The 16,127-nt window shown below is 40.0% G+C and overlaps 1 protein-coding gene across 10 annotated transcripts in view; it reads left to right on the top strand.

The window, feature by feature from the left end:
* Window positions 1–16,127, top strand: part of LOC116842353 (CUGBP Elav-like family member 4) — a 605,467-nt gene that overhangs the window by 417,049 nt on the left and 172,291 nt on the right. Inside the window, exon 2 of one of the 10 annotated variants that reach the window (XM_032811454.1) lies at window positions 5,207–5,280. The exons of 8 other annotated variants lie outside the window; for them this stretch is intronic. The gene's annotated coding sequence lies outside the window, so the exon portion shown is untranslated. Of the gene's footprint in view, window positions 1–4,297; window positions 4,736–5,206; window positions 5,281–16,127 lie in introns of those variants that run through there. One more of the 10 variants, XM_032811452.1, reaches the window with a different exon arrangement.

Below are 16,127 nucleotides of genomic sequence, written 5' to 3' on the forward strand. Positions count from 1 at the left end.
TGGCAACATTCTAACAATAATAACGTTGACTTTTGTGCTATGTGGGAATGTATCGTGAGTATATTATTAAAAAGTAATCTTGATTTTCGACACACACAGCCTGTGCTTGTCGCGGCGTCTATTCACTTTTCCTTAACATCGACTCGCTTAAGGGGATGCTGGAGTCGATGACGAACTCGAACAATGTCGATAATGCAGAGACGACCGTCACTAACATCACGCTATCCTTTTCATATTTGTTTTATATACAGAACTTACATGAATGTGTGTTGCTTTGTTTTACCATATTCAACGGAAAATCTAACCATATATGTATAAAAATCTTTCTGCAAACTTTTTTGATATTTTTAAACTTCGAAATGCAGATGCGGAGGTAGAGCAATGTTCTTCAAAATTTTTTTGTTTGGAGCATCCACAATTTCGATATGTACAAGCTGCGAAACTTTTGGATTAGAGATATATTACTAACTGACAGCTTGAGATTTTACATTAAATATTTTTTGTTTGTTTTCATCACATATCAAACAATGCTTCTATTTATTTTTGCACTTACTTTCATTGCGCAAAAGCATTTGTAATTCTGTGTAACCAATACGACGTAAACTTTGCAGAAAAATGCCAGTTTTTTGTCGGTAAAGTTTTCAGCTTCATCATCCCCTTAATCCAGCTACTAGTCCAATTAGCTTCGAGAGATACTGCATATGGCAACTCAGTGGACAATAATAATAAAATTGTGTTTGCAATTCAAATAAAATTACAAACCACAGTTGACTACACAGTTAATTGTACGGAGAGAATATTATGTTTTTTTTTATATAAATTCTCTCTCCAATGATTTTATCTTTCTCTTTAATTTTTTCCAATTTTTTTATCAATTTTTCAAACTGTTTCTGCAGAAAACTAGTAATGCAGGAATAGACTATCAATGAGATCTGTCTTTCTAAGAAACAGTAAAGTTCTGTTAGAATTTTACTATGCTTCACTAGCAAGATAGAGCAAATAGTTTACTAGTACATTTCAGTTTCTAAAATATAAATACACGAAACACAGAACACATGAAATGAAAGCATAGTGAGTTATTGCAGAATATCGATCTGTTTCTCAGTCTATAGTAACTTTTACTATATAGTTTTTTCCATCTGCAATTGATAAATAGATCGTTTTCGCTTTGATAGCATTAATGATAGCATAAATGGCCAATAAGTCAATATTTCCCATTGCATAGAAGTACAGGTTAACAAATAATCGGTTATTCATGAAATTATAATTATAATAAACCATAATTATTTATCGAGTTGTGTGTGTTTGTGGATGTATGTATGTGTGACGATAGGCTATGAATGCCGGTTTAAATTTCGATTCGGGTATCTCTCCGTTCTCGCTGTGAGAATGGAGATCGTCATACGACAGTTCAAATGGGAAATCTCCTGCATAATAAATGATCTGACATACTTGGAGATATATGATGTATCGCTGTCCACGTCTCGGCATTCTGCGTTCCCCATCCTGGCTTTTCGATCCAACATCCACGCTTCCATCTGTTCCATCGTGCCACTCCGAATATTCACTTGTAGCACTGACATTGTCATTATTATTGTCACCGAGACATTGTCACTGTCACTGTCATTGAACACTGACTTGCGCGTAGATATGACTCGATCAGAGATTAAGTTAACGCTGTTAACCAACGCAACGCCGACGTGAGCCTGAATAGATATTACAAGAAAAGCGGAATATTTTATCACCCGACGGAAATTACAACGATACACATGTTGAAGGTCCACAATGTTTTTCAAAGTATCTTATGTCATTACCTCTCGATTACTGAATATAATGGTCGACCGAAACGCAAGCAATAATATATCGATCGATACGCATGATTATCTTTCTTATCGGTCGCTCGTTTTGCTCGAACGTCACGTAACTTTTCCGCGTGTCCGCGTGTGTTCCTTTACGTCTCCATCCGGCGAACGACACAAAGCACGTATCGGTGCGTCAGTTATGATTATCGACGGATCATTCAAATATTTCACATGCTGCAGCGCACCGCGACGTCACCGGGCACATAGGATTAGAGTCTACACTTGTTAGATGCATTTTCGATACTTTCGTGCAAGCTCCCAAATGTAATTAGTATAGCAGATGTAACTAGATGTAGATAAAGAGTGTAGACTACGGTCTACATCTGTTATGTGCACTTTCGGTACTTTCGTGCAGTTCGTCAAGTGTAACTAGTGTAGCACGTGTAACTAGGTGTAGATAAAAAGAGCAAATCTCTCTTGCGACGGCCATTTTGATCCGCGTCCCGCGCAAAGTAATCTCGTCGGCGTCGCGTTAATTAACATGCGTTTGCTCGTCGGAACGTGTCAGTGTTAGAGTCAGTGTCAGCATTAGTCCAGTGTTACGAGGGGATATTCAGGGAGAGTTACGATGAGGCAACCAGCAGCTAAGACACTGAATTGGAAAGTCAGCACAAGGGACGTCGGACAACGTGAGTAACGATACATCATGTATCCAATCATTTGAAACCGTTTGTCATACACAAGAAAAAAATATTGTGGCAAAAATCACAACACAATCTTTGCGATCTTAGACCATACAGAGAGAATTATCACTAAGATTATTATATATCTTGAAAATGTTATGCACGATTTTACTATAAAATCATTGTAATTACTTGAATGCTTTTTGTAACACATATATCAAAGAGGAAGGGTACATTGTCAAAATTTACTATTTCTGATTTAATTTTCAATTTCAGTATAGTCCAGAACTTTACAAACAATATTGTAAGAGGAAATATAATTTGAACGTAATTTTTACTAAAATATTTTCTCCATGTATGAGAAATTTAAAAATAAATTTTTTTAATAAATATTATACATAATAAGATTTTGTAAAATAAATATAAATAATATTTCCATGAATATCGAAGTGTACAATGGAATATTAGATAATTCTGAAAAAAAATCTTTTTCTAACCTTCTTTAACATCCAAAGAACCTCCTTCGCTCAGGTTTCTCTCGATCCAACACCTTAACTCTCAGCTGCTCCGTTGTGCTACTCTTCGTGATACTTCTTCAAGGCACTGCTACTGGCACTGACACTCGTTTGGATACAAAACTCGGTCGCGCAAAAGTACGCGTGTCAATGAACGCGATAAATTGACAAGAGCTCAGTTAAATATCCCGAAAAACGTGAAAGGTTTTGATTTTTAAAAGAAAATTATATTTAACGCACAGACACAAATATTCCGCGTCGCGACATATGCTCGTTACTCGCCGACTTGAAACATAATAAATCGGTTACAAAAAGATACGCATCGCGCGAGAGTACTAAAAAAATAAAATAAAACAGATAATCTCGCGTCGATCCAAAACATTGCAGACCTTCAAGACGGTTAAATGGTATTGCAGTACATCGCGAACTCTCTCGAATGTTTCCATTGTGTGTCGGACCGGCGAGCGACACGCGTACCGTGGAGAAGTACTGAGAGAAGAAAGTGGTTAATGCTACCAAAATTAGAATTATTTTTGACGCCTATGCTATACTATTTTATCGATCTAATATTCTTATATAATATTAATATCATGGACATAGGAATATCTGGACGGAGCATATTTCGCGGAGAATGAAATCATAGAGATGAGAGGAATAAAAGTCGGAAGTGAACACCAAATATGGCGGCGGCCTATATCACGGAGCACAATGTTTATCTTGCTATAGCGTATTGGTGTATCTATGTATACACATATGTCATATACATATGTCACTTTTGATCACCAAAGATGACCGCGACGAAGATTTCCCCTCACCGCGCTAACTTCACACCCCGCGCCCATAAAAATACTTTATGCTCCGTCCAGATATTCCTACGTCCATGTATTAGATCTATATATCTTATATAATATTCTTATATAATATAAGATCTATTAGATCTTATATATTATTAGCATAATATATAATATTAGATCGATAAAATAGTATAGCATAAGCGCCGAAAATAATTATAATTTTGGTAGCATTAAACACTTCTTCTCAGCGCGCCCTCCACGGTACGCGTGTCACTCGCCGGCTCGACACACAATGGAAACATTCGGGAGAGTTCGCGACGCACGGCAATACCATTTAACTGCCTTGAAGATCTGCAATGTTTCGGGAGTGTTGATTGTTGTAATTACGCGCGCTCGGTCGTTAGTTGTCCAACGATCGACGCGAGATTATCTGTTTTGTTTTTTTTTTTTTTGGTACTCTCGCGCGATGCGTACCTTTGTAGCCGATTTATTATGTTTCGAGTCGGCGAGTGACGAGCATATATCGCGACGCGGAATATTCGTGTCTGTGCGTTAAATATAATTTTACTACTTTCTCGTAGTAGTGGCAACACGCATATTAGATTATTATCACCAACACTATAGTGACATGCTATAAAATTATTATAGAAATAGTTCTCTCGACTATAAATCTTTTACTATGCGATTACAATTGCAAGTACCGAACCTTCTTTTCTCAGTATACGTGCCGTTGCGTTTGTTATCGTTCCCGTCGCGGGTGATTAAGATATTTCGGCTTATCGTCGTTAATCAAATCGAGTCGTGTTTACGCGAGTGTCAGTGCCACGAGTGAATATCCGGTACGACGGAGCAGTCTCAGGAGGCAAGATGCTGAATCGTCAGGCCGGGATGAAGGACGCAGAACGCCGAGATGCGGCCAGCAACGCGCCATCTATTTCCAGGTGTACTGAATTATTTATTATACCCGCGGCTTTTGAATTTAATGAACAGTTGACAAGCTTAATGGGGACAAAGGGATAATAGTCGAGTCGAAATTTAAGCCGACGCGCTCGTAGTCTGGCATTCATAGTCGTCACATTGAGAGAAAAATATCTAAAAAATTAAAAATACTTATTCAGTACTCTCGTAAAGTGAATCAATGAATAGTCACTGATATCAGTTATAAGTATATCACTAAGCACTTTCAGTGCAACACTTATAAATGCAAATCAGTGTATATTCATTGTTTTCAGTGATATTTCACTGATTTATTTTAAGAGAATACGTGTACTGATAACATGTCTATTTATACTATATAAAGTAGTTTGCATATAAGAGAATGTATATATCGCTTCGGATCATTCTTCGTATTTTCATGAAAGAAGAGTAGTTTTCCCGATGTGTTATAAATTGTTTTCTTTTTGTTTGTTTAGGTAAGTTGGCGGAGTCACTGAAAGCCATGTTCGCAGAAATTTGAGTAGGATATCGTAGTGCGAATTTATCCAAGGTTTGAAATCACTTTTTATGTTTGACAAAAATTTGACGTTTTTACAAACGTGAAATTACACAGTTATTATTAATTGCATGGACAAGCTTACACGAAGAGGATATTATTGTTTTCTTTTCGTGTAAATTGTTTTCAATTTTACTATGTTTCTTACTGTGCTTAAACTTTTTTATTTTACAATGTTTCTTTACTATGTTTCCAGTAGTGCACACTGTGAGAGCAAAAATATCTAAGAAATGAAAATTATTTATTCGTTGGGTACTAATAAAATATATTTATCCTTCTTATATTATACTTATTTATACTAATATATAAAATATTTTGTAGCTAAGGAAATATACATTTTCTTAACTTTTCATGAAAGTAATTATTCATTCTGTTTGAATAAAATAATTCAGATTTAAGTAAATGTACTAATACTTATTGAATAAATATTTTTTAGATATTTTTTCTCTCGCACAGTGACACACTCATATATACAATTTCTAAATAATTGTAGTTTTTTTAATCTCTCTGATTATTCTTTAATCTATACTCTTATTTCATATAAAATTGGAATATTAAATAACTTGAACTAAGTTCTTCTTTATTTTGTTATGGAGAAAATAACGGTAATTACGGTGATAAATAGCTATTTATAATGTCACAAAGTGGGTCAATAACACGTCTAGTGCTATATCTCGAGATTTCCCATTAAATTCGATAGAATTAGCAGAGCTAATGCGGGATGAAAATTTCAACTCGGGGTAGCATAGTCACGCGTATGGATGTTGTAGCCTTCAATTATTTAGGCTTATTACATGACGTCAAACCAAAATGCCGAGACCTTTATTATAGGTGATGTTGGTTTAAACCGTGAACGTGTTCGTTCGCATTCGATATGCACATTGTGCACGTTGCGGCCGGCTGTCATTCGTAAAGTGCGGCACGCACAATGTTCTTAGATAATTTAGATAATTTAGATAATTTAGATAAGTGTGTGCAAATGACTGCGGAATTTGTAAATACATAATTTTGCACATTGTTGCGGTTCTTTGTCTGTCCGTGTTATTCGATACGCCGTCGGTAATAATGACGTGACTCGAAATTTCGTTTCGTCGTGAAGCCGTTACGAAAAAAAGACACGCTCGTGCGACGACGAGCGATAAGAGAGAGATAGATAGGGATAGATAGGAATAGAGAGAGATAGATAGGGAGAGAGGGAGAGAGAGAGAGAGAGAGGGGTGGGGTACTTTATTACCCTGAGGATGAACTACGATATGAAACAGGTTAGCGTCCCATAAAGTAGACGTGCCAGAGACACAGAAGCAATTTTACCGTGCCGTTGTAGAATTCATATACCCACCTGCGGACGTATAAAAGCGAGACGAGTGAAGCGAGCCGAGGCGCTTTTCGAATAGCGCTCCGGCATAAAAGAAAAGCAGCATGATTGAACTGTAATGACAGTACTTTCGCGGCAGGTCGGACAGAGAGGAGAATACGTGGCCCTGAAATAAAATTGCGAGAGAAAATAACAAAAGGGTAAACGCTGCCAAAGGCAGGAAGAAAGGGATAGCTTCCTAGAATCGTCCGTAAAATTACGTGGAAAATAAAGCGTACGCGCGCGCAATACTTAGCCGCGAGGTAGACGATAGGTAATCGTGTGTCCGTGCTAAGAATCTTAATAATTTTCGATGCACACATACAGACATACACACATATGTGTAAGGTGATACTACAAATAAACCTATCCAAAAGTTACACTACGATTTCTTTCTAACTTAGCACAAATGTAGAAGTACAAAAAATATTTAGATCATATTTTTTCATTTTGGCCCACTTTGAGTTTCACGAGTAGTTTATAGCTTTTTAATGTTCTCACTCCTATCATCAACAAGTGCAACAAAAATGTATAAGAAATAAAATTATATACAAGATATAGTTAAATAATTTTAACAAAATCAGCATAGCACAGACACGAACCATTCTAAATTTCTTTAGTGGAGATTCCAACCTAAATATTTTAAATCTGTGTTAAATTAATAAAAAATGGTTTGAATCTCGGCCAAACCGAGAAATTATTTGTATAAATAATTTTTTTCAACTAAATACTTTTTTGACTAATTTAGCACAGATTTGAATTATTTCGGTTGGAATCTCGGTTACAGAAATTTAGAATGGTTTATGCCTCAGCTATGTCAATTTTGTTAAAATTTTAATTAAAATTTCCGTTTGGCCGAGATTCGAATCATTTTTTATTAACTTAGCACAGATTTAAAATATTTCGGTTGAAATCTTGGCTAAAAAAAAATGAAGAATGGTTTGTGTCTCAACTATGCCAATTTTGTTAAAATTATTTAACTATATTTTGTATTTAATTTTATTTCTTATACATTTTTGTTGTACTTATTGATGATAGGAGTGAGAACATTAAAAAGCTATAAACTGCTCGTGAAACTCAAAATGGGCCAAAATGAAAAAATATGACTTAAATATTTTTTGTACTTTTACATTTGTGCCAAATTAGAAAAAAATCGAAGTGTAGGTTTTTTGGGTAAGTTTCCTTGTGTCTAATATACTTTGTATACATGTAGACTTGGTCAAACTGAACACAAAATTTCTTTGCCATTTTGCAAATAATCGCGTAAACTTTTGAGTTATTAATAAAAAAAATTAGCAAATGGCACATGACGCTTGCCGTCGTATGTGACTGTAGATTAGATCAAATTGAATAAAACGTTCTTTACTATTTTGCAGATAACTATTTTGCAGATAGATTCTTTTAATTGTTAGTTAAACGACATTAACACGCGATTATCTGTCAATCTTTTTTAGTTGATAATTTAAAAATCTACGTGGCTACTTGCAAAATAAGGTACAGAATCTCTCTGTCTAAATATAATCTACAAACACACCATGCCAGGCATCGCTACCATAACTCATCGTATCGTGACAACATACACATTCTCCAACCTTCTTTAATAAGTCAATTTTACGTGTTTATTTGCAAAATTTTGCGTGTTTGTTTGCAAAATGGCAAGGGAATTTTTTGTTTATTCAGATAAATTCTATTCGTACACAACGGGTACAATAATTGTTATACACCTTGTATATATTTTTACGCAAAGAACGAGCTCTCGGACGTACTGACGTTTACGAAACGGAGTTTATTTAGTAAAGGGAATCTGCCTCGCATTTCCTCGTCTGCCGCGGAGACATTTGCGAAGCGACCTTTTCTCTGGTCTTTGCGAAACTGGAAACTGTTTGACGTGTGTGTCGTGAATGCGCTCGTAAATGTGCACGGCCTGTGCACGAGAAGACGCGTGTACACCTGACTGTTTGTGACACCTCCTACCCTCTTTCCCTCTTTGAGCTAGGTGGGTCGTTATGAAATATAAGACCATCATCCTTCTTTCTCTTCCGGCTAGTTCGCGCGTGTGCGAACACACACACACATACACACAGAACGTACGCCCGCTCGTGCACCGAGCTCTTTTCTCTCTTATGCCTCTCGGGCCTCTTACCAGCACTTAGAAAGTGTTCAGCGACTACGCTTAATATCCACGTGCCTGCTAAAGCCTTCCATTCCCTTTTGGTGACGAGCTCGCGAGAGAACGAGGTCGCCCGATGTTCCCATCTCCTCGGAAGAAATTCGATTTAGTAATCCGTCTCTTACAATATCGACATTCTGCAATTTGTTGCCTCTCCCTTTGCGCTGACGGAAAGGACACCCGCGAGGTGTTTCGCCGTGTGAAAGCGAGCGTTCTCGGGCCTCGAGGTTCGGCACAAAAGACACCACTGGTGCGTGCGAAGCGACTTCCGAAATCGTTCGATCGGACATTCCTTCGACTCGTCCTCTCCTCCGTGCTGGTCCCCCGGACGTGTTCTGCGTTCGGCGAGAACGCTCCGAGAGCTTTAATCGAGCAACTCACCCCGTTACTCCGGCAAAGCGCTTTTTAAGTTGCCAATCTTCCGTAGCAACCTGTAGCTCGAGGGTGAGCGCTGGCGTGTCTACTGCACTTCGGGGTAGTGAGTACCCCTCGAGCCTCCTCGCAACACGCAACACTCAACTTAATGAGAAGAGAGACCTAACCCACACTCCGTCTAACCTCAAGCCACTTCGAAACGACCCGACCGTCAGCGTTCAATGCTGCTTTTCGGTCCGAAGTATCTTAAGACACTCGCGCCGTGCACCCGTTATTTTCCACATGCAAACACACGCGAAACCAATGTTCACGCGCGCGCGCCTACGTAGGGGAAAAGGTGGAATCACTTTTTTGATTCTAGATCAAAATTTAATTTAAAATGGTACCTAATGCTTATGTTTATTCCTGTCAAATCGCAGCAATTATTTAAGAAATCAGCCTTTTTTCACATTATCATGCAGTTTCATATTACCACTTTTTCTTCGCGTGTCAGAGTAGAGAAGCAAAATCATTCGCAGCGAGAGATGTAATAAAATCCATATTTTAAATATTTATTCACGCGCGAGTACGTTTAATGCGAGGATAAATTCGTCCCGTAATAAATCCTATGTTAATGAGTTCGCATTAAAACTTATTGGTGCTTATCGCGTAATGCGATATCGGAATATGTGTTGTTATCGCAAATGAAGGTTTTTCAAGCAATAAACAGTTTACGCAGATTATTACAGCAATTACGTCCGATAATTTGGGATTTGCCGCTTTTCGAGAGATCCGAGTGCTGAAGTGTTACGCGAACGCGCGCGCCGACCTCCATTCGAATTACAGGACACGTTCGCCGACGTTCCGTAATACGACGCATGAGAGCGGTATAATATTGATTAGTAATTACAGCACGTAGAATCAGGACGTAGCTTGGATAGGCGCGGATTGCCGGTTGGTATATGGACCACTTGTTGGCGCCGCGCCATCGTGCTTCGAATTCAAGACCGGGTAACTAGGAGGCAAGTGGCACGACGCAAATCCTCGGGCAAGTCGTTGTCGCGATCGTCGTGTGCACCAGCCGTAAAAAGCTGCGATCGGGATCTCAATTAAATGAGATGTTGCTCAGGAACCGTGCGACGACGTTGTATCTGTGACACGGAATCGCAGCGCGAACGTGTCTATACTATCCGGGAAATTCTCTCATGGAGAAGTTCTGGACGCGCTCAATTCGACGCGCGGGGAGATCACATCGGTGTTCGCGCGCTCTTTTTTCCTTTTTATATACCTTCTAAATTTCTTTGAGTAGAATGAAAAGAAAAAAGAAAAGAAAGAAGAGTGAAAAGTGGCTGTGAATTTTCACTCGAAGTGACGGTGAAAATACTGCTGTTCGAAATCACAAAAGTAAATGTTTTGCTCAAGCTTAGAGTGGATTTTGACCCCATTTGAGCGGAAATTTCAGTCAATTAGAGGGAATATGTTCCTGTAAAGTACAGTAAGCTGTAAAACGATTTGACACATTGAAGTTTTGAGTTTGCTAAATTGTCAGGATTGAGAATCATTAGCGGATTTACGCAATAATATAATATAATTGAAGATGATAAATAATAATATGTAATAATAGTAATTAATAACATAATAACTGGGTAAACTTATCAGAGAGAGAAAGAGAGATAGAGTAATAATCTCTGATTTTGACAGTTTAGTAGGTCCCCAACTTCACTGTGTCTAAACCGTTTTGCAATCTATTGTTATAAAACTTTGTTAATGCTTTCTCATTCTCTAGCATAGTGATATTTGAAGTTTTTGGTCAAGTGCAATATATCATAAATATTCGTACACTAGAACTATTGATTATTCGAGAAATTTTCGAATCCTCGAATAATCGACAGTTCTGATGTGCGAATATTTATAATATAATATGCCAAAATGAAAATTTATCAAATGTTACTATGATAGGGATCGGATAGCATTAAGGGAGCTTTGTGTGTACATCAGATTTACTTTTCAATTTCGAATGAAAATATTGGCTCAAGCTAATTATTATTTGAAACTTATCTCAAGTAAGATATTTGAATTTAGAATTGGATGGGAGTTCTTTTAGTTAAATCGCAAGTACAAATGTCACATGTATCAGAACCCAATTGAAAAACTTGAATCTAACTCTAAGGGAAAAAACCAAGTATCTCACATGGAAGTTTCAGATGACAAATACGGGTCTCAAAGGAGAGAATTCATTCTCTATATAAATGAAAAGTCATTCGAATTCGAGTAGAAGAATCAATAGTCACTCTATCTTTTGAGTAAAATTCTATCTCGGGGAATTTAGAGAGTACCACGCGTTTAAAATCCAGCAGATCTTGCGTCTTCTTCACTCAGTTGCTTCTCTTAACTTAATCCGCTACTTTTTGTACTAATTTGTTACACATCTCTTACATTAATATCTTCCCTCGATTATACCGCGTGAAATAAATGAGCGATACGTGACCCGGTCGTTTCTCAAATCCGTTTCGTGCATGCGAGGCTTTTAAATAACGCGACAGAAATTATTATACATCTCAGCGAGAGATCCTCCTGTGTACGCATTTGAGCCAAGAGCGGCGGCAAAGCCCCCGGATGTATCTCTGCCATGCTTATGGTACGTAAGCGCGCGCTATGACACGCGCGAGGACGACAATGCTGGAAACGATGACTCATTCTGTCGCGCGGAAGCAATTTATCAAGACTACCGTTGTGGCCGTCGTTGGAGCTTGCCCAGAAGGAACGGGCGCTCCTCCCAAAGAAACACTTTACGAATGCAACAGGCAATATGAAACTAACTATGTATTTACGTAGGCCTACACCGTCGCGTACACACATCTGCAAGATGCGAGCTTGCGCGTGCACCCACACACGTACGGATTCGAGGTCTCTTTCTCGCGCTCTCTGTCTTTCACCCCGGCTGTCTCACTCTTGCTCTATGCCGGTCGACCTCGTTCTGGTAGCGTGGTAGCAACTGGTGGTTGCACCGGCGTGTCGTGCGAGCGACACCACTTGCATCGTTTCGTTCCGTTTGTTCTCAAATAGAGAGAAAATCCGAGAGGATAAGCGCACGGGCCTTGGCTACGGTCCAAGGCTGCTCTCGTCGAATTCTGTGGCTACCACCACCGATGCGCGTAAGGCCGCACGTCGTTATCCATATGGTAGTTCGGCCAATTCGTTTAGTCGAGCCGAAGAGAGAGAGAGAGAGAGAGAGAGAGAGAGAGAGAGAGAGAATCGGGAAGTCTCCTAAAGTCTCCTAACAGCCACTAATTTGACAGGAAGAGAGAGAAGCAGCACGAGAATGACCTGTCACGATAATCGAAGAATATTTCCGGAATTATTCCGAGAAAAGGGAACGATTAACGCCAAACGCAAGAGATGTGTCGATAAATGGACGGATTCTTTATGCAGGTTAATTATGCGTTCTTATCAAAGGAAAGCTGAATAGAAATGAGTAATCGGCGTATTAGATATTCATGACAAGGGAAAAGTCGAGAGGTAGTCGTTGGTAATAATTCTCTCCCTCTCTCTCTCTCTCTCTCTCTCTCTCTCTCTCTCTCTCTCTCTCTCTCTCTCTCTTTCTCTCTCTCTCGGACCGTGTTCCGCGCAGAGTTGCGAATTGTGACGACAGTGGCTGTATCTCGTGGGCGAAAGGACCACGAGTGCCGTGCCGTGCCGTGCCGCCTCTTATCCCCGAAAAGGCTTCCTATACACATGCATAAATGATGTGGATTCTCGAAAGGGCCACCCGCGGGTTCTATAACCCCACGGCTTCCTCGTCCTCGCCGCCGCCCTGCGGCCTTCTGTTCGGCCCTCGGGCCGACTCAGGGCCGCATCAATAATGCACCGGCAGTAAGAACGCACTAAACATCCTCGATCAGCCATTACTATTCCCAGAGGATCCCAAATGGTATATCAGTGTCCTAGGAGAGGCTGCTCCGCTTCTCCGCTCCGAGTCCCGATCTGGTATCGCACTACGGTGTATTTTACTTTAATAATACGTCCTCTGTGGTCGCGCCTCTTGCTGACCCGCAAATACGTTTCCCTTGTAGCGCGTCGTGGTATTTATTATGTATTTCAGGTGCCAACGCGACACGAGGTTATAACGAACAAGAGATTCCTTTTATTCCCTCACGACGGTGTATAATGATTTTCGTTAGCCGCGCGAAATATGAGAATAATAAGCCGCCGCCACAGCGCCGGCCGTCAAGCAAAGACGCGTGTGTATCTCCCTATGTGAGATATGACGCGCCGTGAAATGTAATTATATCGCGCGCGATTGTGCCCGCGAGACTTTGTGAAACGGTAGGAAACGCTTCTTCCCGGAACGGTTCGCGAAAGGACCTCGCAGGAAACAATCAGCCCCGCACGCAGGGGTCTTTATTTAACGAACGGATTAGGCAGCGCTGATGTAAACAGCGTCGCATCCCAGCTCTGTCTTTACCACTAGCCGCTCCCGTCTCGGTGCCACTACCACCGCCTACCGTTTCCACTTCCTTGCCTGCGCCGCGTATTATCCCACTGCAATCTTTCGAGGTTCAACTCGCTTCTGATAAACTGCAGGCTGCAGAATGAGCGTCTGCTCCGACAGCCAAGTCACCGGCGAGATATTCCGCGTGACTTTTTAATTGCCTCGTTAATCCAATCGTAGTAGGATGTTGTTGTTATATTTGTTATTATTATTATTCGTTCTACACGTGCGAATATATTACGTTCGTATCTTGGTCGCGTCGTCAGAAATATTTTTTTCCACGGTATCATTTGTTAGAAGTATATAAAACTTGGCGGGGCGAGGATATTTTTACCAGGGAGTATCGCACATATTTCGCCGCGTAGGGAGGAAACGGAATTTTGTAACTGCTGTCGCGAAACGTACCTGATATACTTTCTGCGCGAAACGCGGCGAACTTTTTCGCTGTTCTCCCAGTTGGCGCTATGTGAAACAGCAATGGGAATTTTACTCCGGGGCAGCGGTCGAGGACAAATCGTATGTCCGTCTGACAAATGGAAAAATGCGGTTTTCGATATTGTCGCGCTGGACAGTAACGGCGCCCGACCTAGCTCGAATTGAATCGCGCCAGGCGGAAAGTGATGGGAGGAAGTGCAGTCGGGAATAGCAAATGACTCGTTTAATTTCAGTCGCCGGGATGGAGGACCTTCCACGACGAACTTGACCTGCTTTTCCATCTCCTTCCGCCCAGCGTGCCGATTATTTACAATGCAAACGTAGATAAAAGAAGTCGACGAAGAGCTCAATGTCGATTACAAAACACGCACAATCTGGATCAGATCTGAATTTAAAGTTGGTTGCGAGTTTTCCAGTCGAATTGTAATAACAGAAATAATGTCACTAATATGGTTCAAATGAGAAACTCAGATCTGAGTATCCCGCGTGGGACAGCAGAGAAGTTTCAAAGAAGAACTATTAATACGAATCTCTGAGGTCTGTATTAATAATTATCACTCGGCACTTATCTCATGTGAGATTCTCAAATTTCTATTCTGAGTTAGGTCCAAAATTTTCAGTCGAATTACGATATGTGAAAAACTGAAAAACTTGGATCTAATTCTGAATGAAAATCTGAATATCTCATGTGAGACAAAGTTCAAATAATGACTATTAATACGATTCGTATGACTATTAATAACGATTCGTACAGGCCTAACTCTAAATTAAAATCTGCACGGAAAAAAAAGATCTGTTACATATAGATAACTAAACATAATTTGCTGTATTAGCCATTTTTTTTTGCTGCAGGAGCCAATTTCCTTGCTGCAACAAAAAAGTAGCTAAAGTAGTAAATTATGTTTAGTTGTCTATCTGTAATAAATTTGCTACATTAACCACTTTTTTGCTGTTGGAGTAGATTTTCTTGTTATCATAGCAAGAAAATAGGTTCCTACAACAAAAAAGTAACTAACACAGCGAATTATATTTAACTGTCCATACATAGCAAATTAGTTTGCTGCTGCAGCGAAAAATTTTTTTTTATGTGAGTGTCTTATCTGAAGCGAGTTTTAAGTAACGACTATTAATACGATTGTCGTTAAATCGCGATTACAGATACAAGTGTCACATATATCATGCAATTCGATTTGAAAGGCTTGGCTGCAACTCTGAATAGAAATCTGAGTATCTCACATGAGACAAGTTTCAGACGTCGATACGCAGTATTGACTGGTCTGACAGCGTGCTGGTTTATTCAGTATATTTACAATGCGCTCCCCATTTGCTTATCCTTATACCCGGTTTCGCTGTGGGGACCTCATCCGATTCCATCGTCAATGCGTGCACTGAAGAGAAAGAAAGAGAGAGAGAGAGAGAGAGAGAGAGAGAGAGTTACTCTGCTTGAGTAATATTCTATAAAAAGACGCGATAGCCCCCCTCCGTGCACGCGCACACACGCGCACGCATACGGCTAAATCGGTCATTACGAGTGATCATCTTTCTACTCGATGTGGCAAATCATTCGCGTAACGCGACGATAGTGAGGAACGCGGACGCTGGACGAGGATAGAAGGTCTAGGAGAGCAATTACTCACGTCCGATTGAATTATTTACCGATCGATAATCGGAATACTACGACGCAGCCGGTGCCCGCAAAGAAGGGCTCCCTAGAAAGTTGCCGATGCCGGATTATTAAATTCCTTAAGACCCCATTGCGAATACCTCTAGTCGAGAATCGATACATTCACTGAATATCTCAGACACGAAGAACGCCCCCTGGCCATCCGGGACGGTTGCGACGGAAGCAAGCCGTTGCTGCGAGAACGAAAGACAGTTTTTCCCCTATTTCCCCCTTTTTTCTTTCTCTTTTTTGCGTTTTTAGAAACGAATTTCGTCTCGCTGGTCTCTCGTGCGCACGTCCGCGACTTTAATTCAATCATTCTCAGCCTCTCTCTCTCTCTCTCTCTCTCTCTCTCTCTCTCTCTCTACAATAT

Source organism: Odontomachus brunneus, unplaced genomic scaffold (genome assembly GCF_010583005.1).
Source record: "Odontomachus brunneus isolate Ranch 3 - 2012 unplaced genomic scaffold, Obru_v1 Obru_scaffold_024, whole genome shotgun sequence".
Lineage (NCBI taxonomy): Eukaryota > Metazoa > Arthropoda > Insecta > Hymenoptera > Formicidae > Odontomachus > Odontomachus brunneus.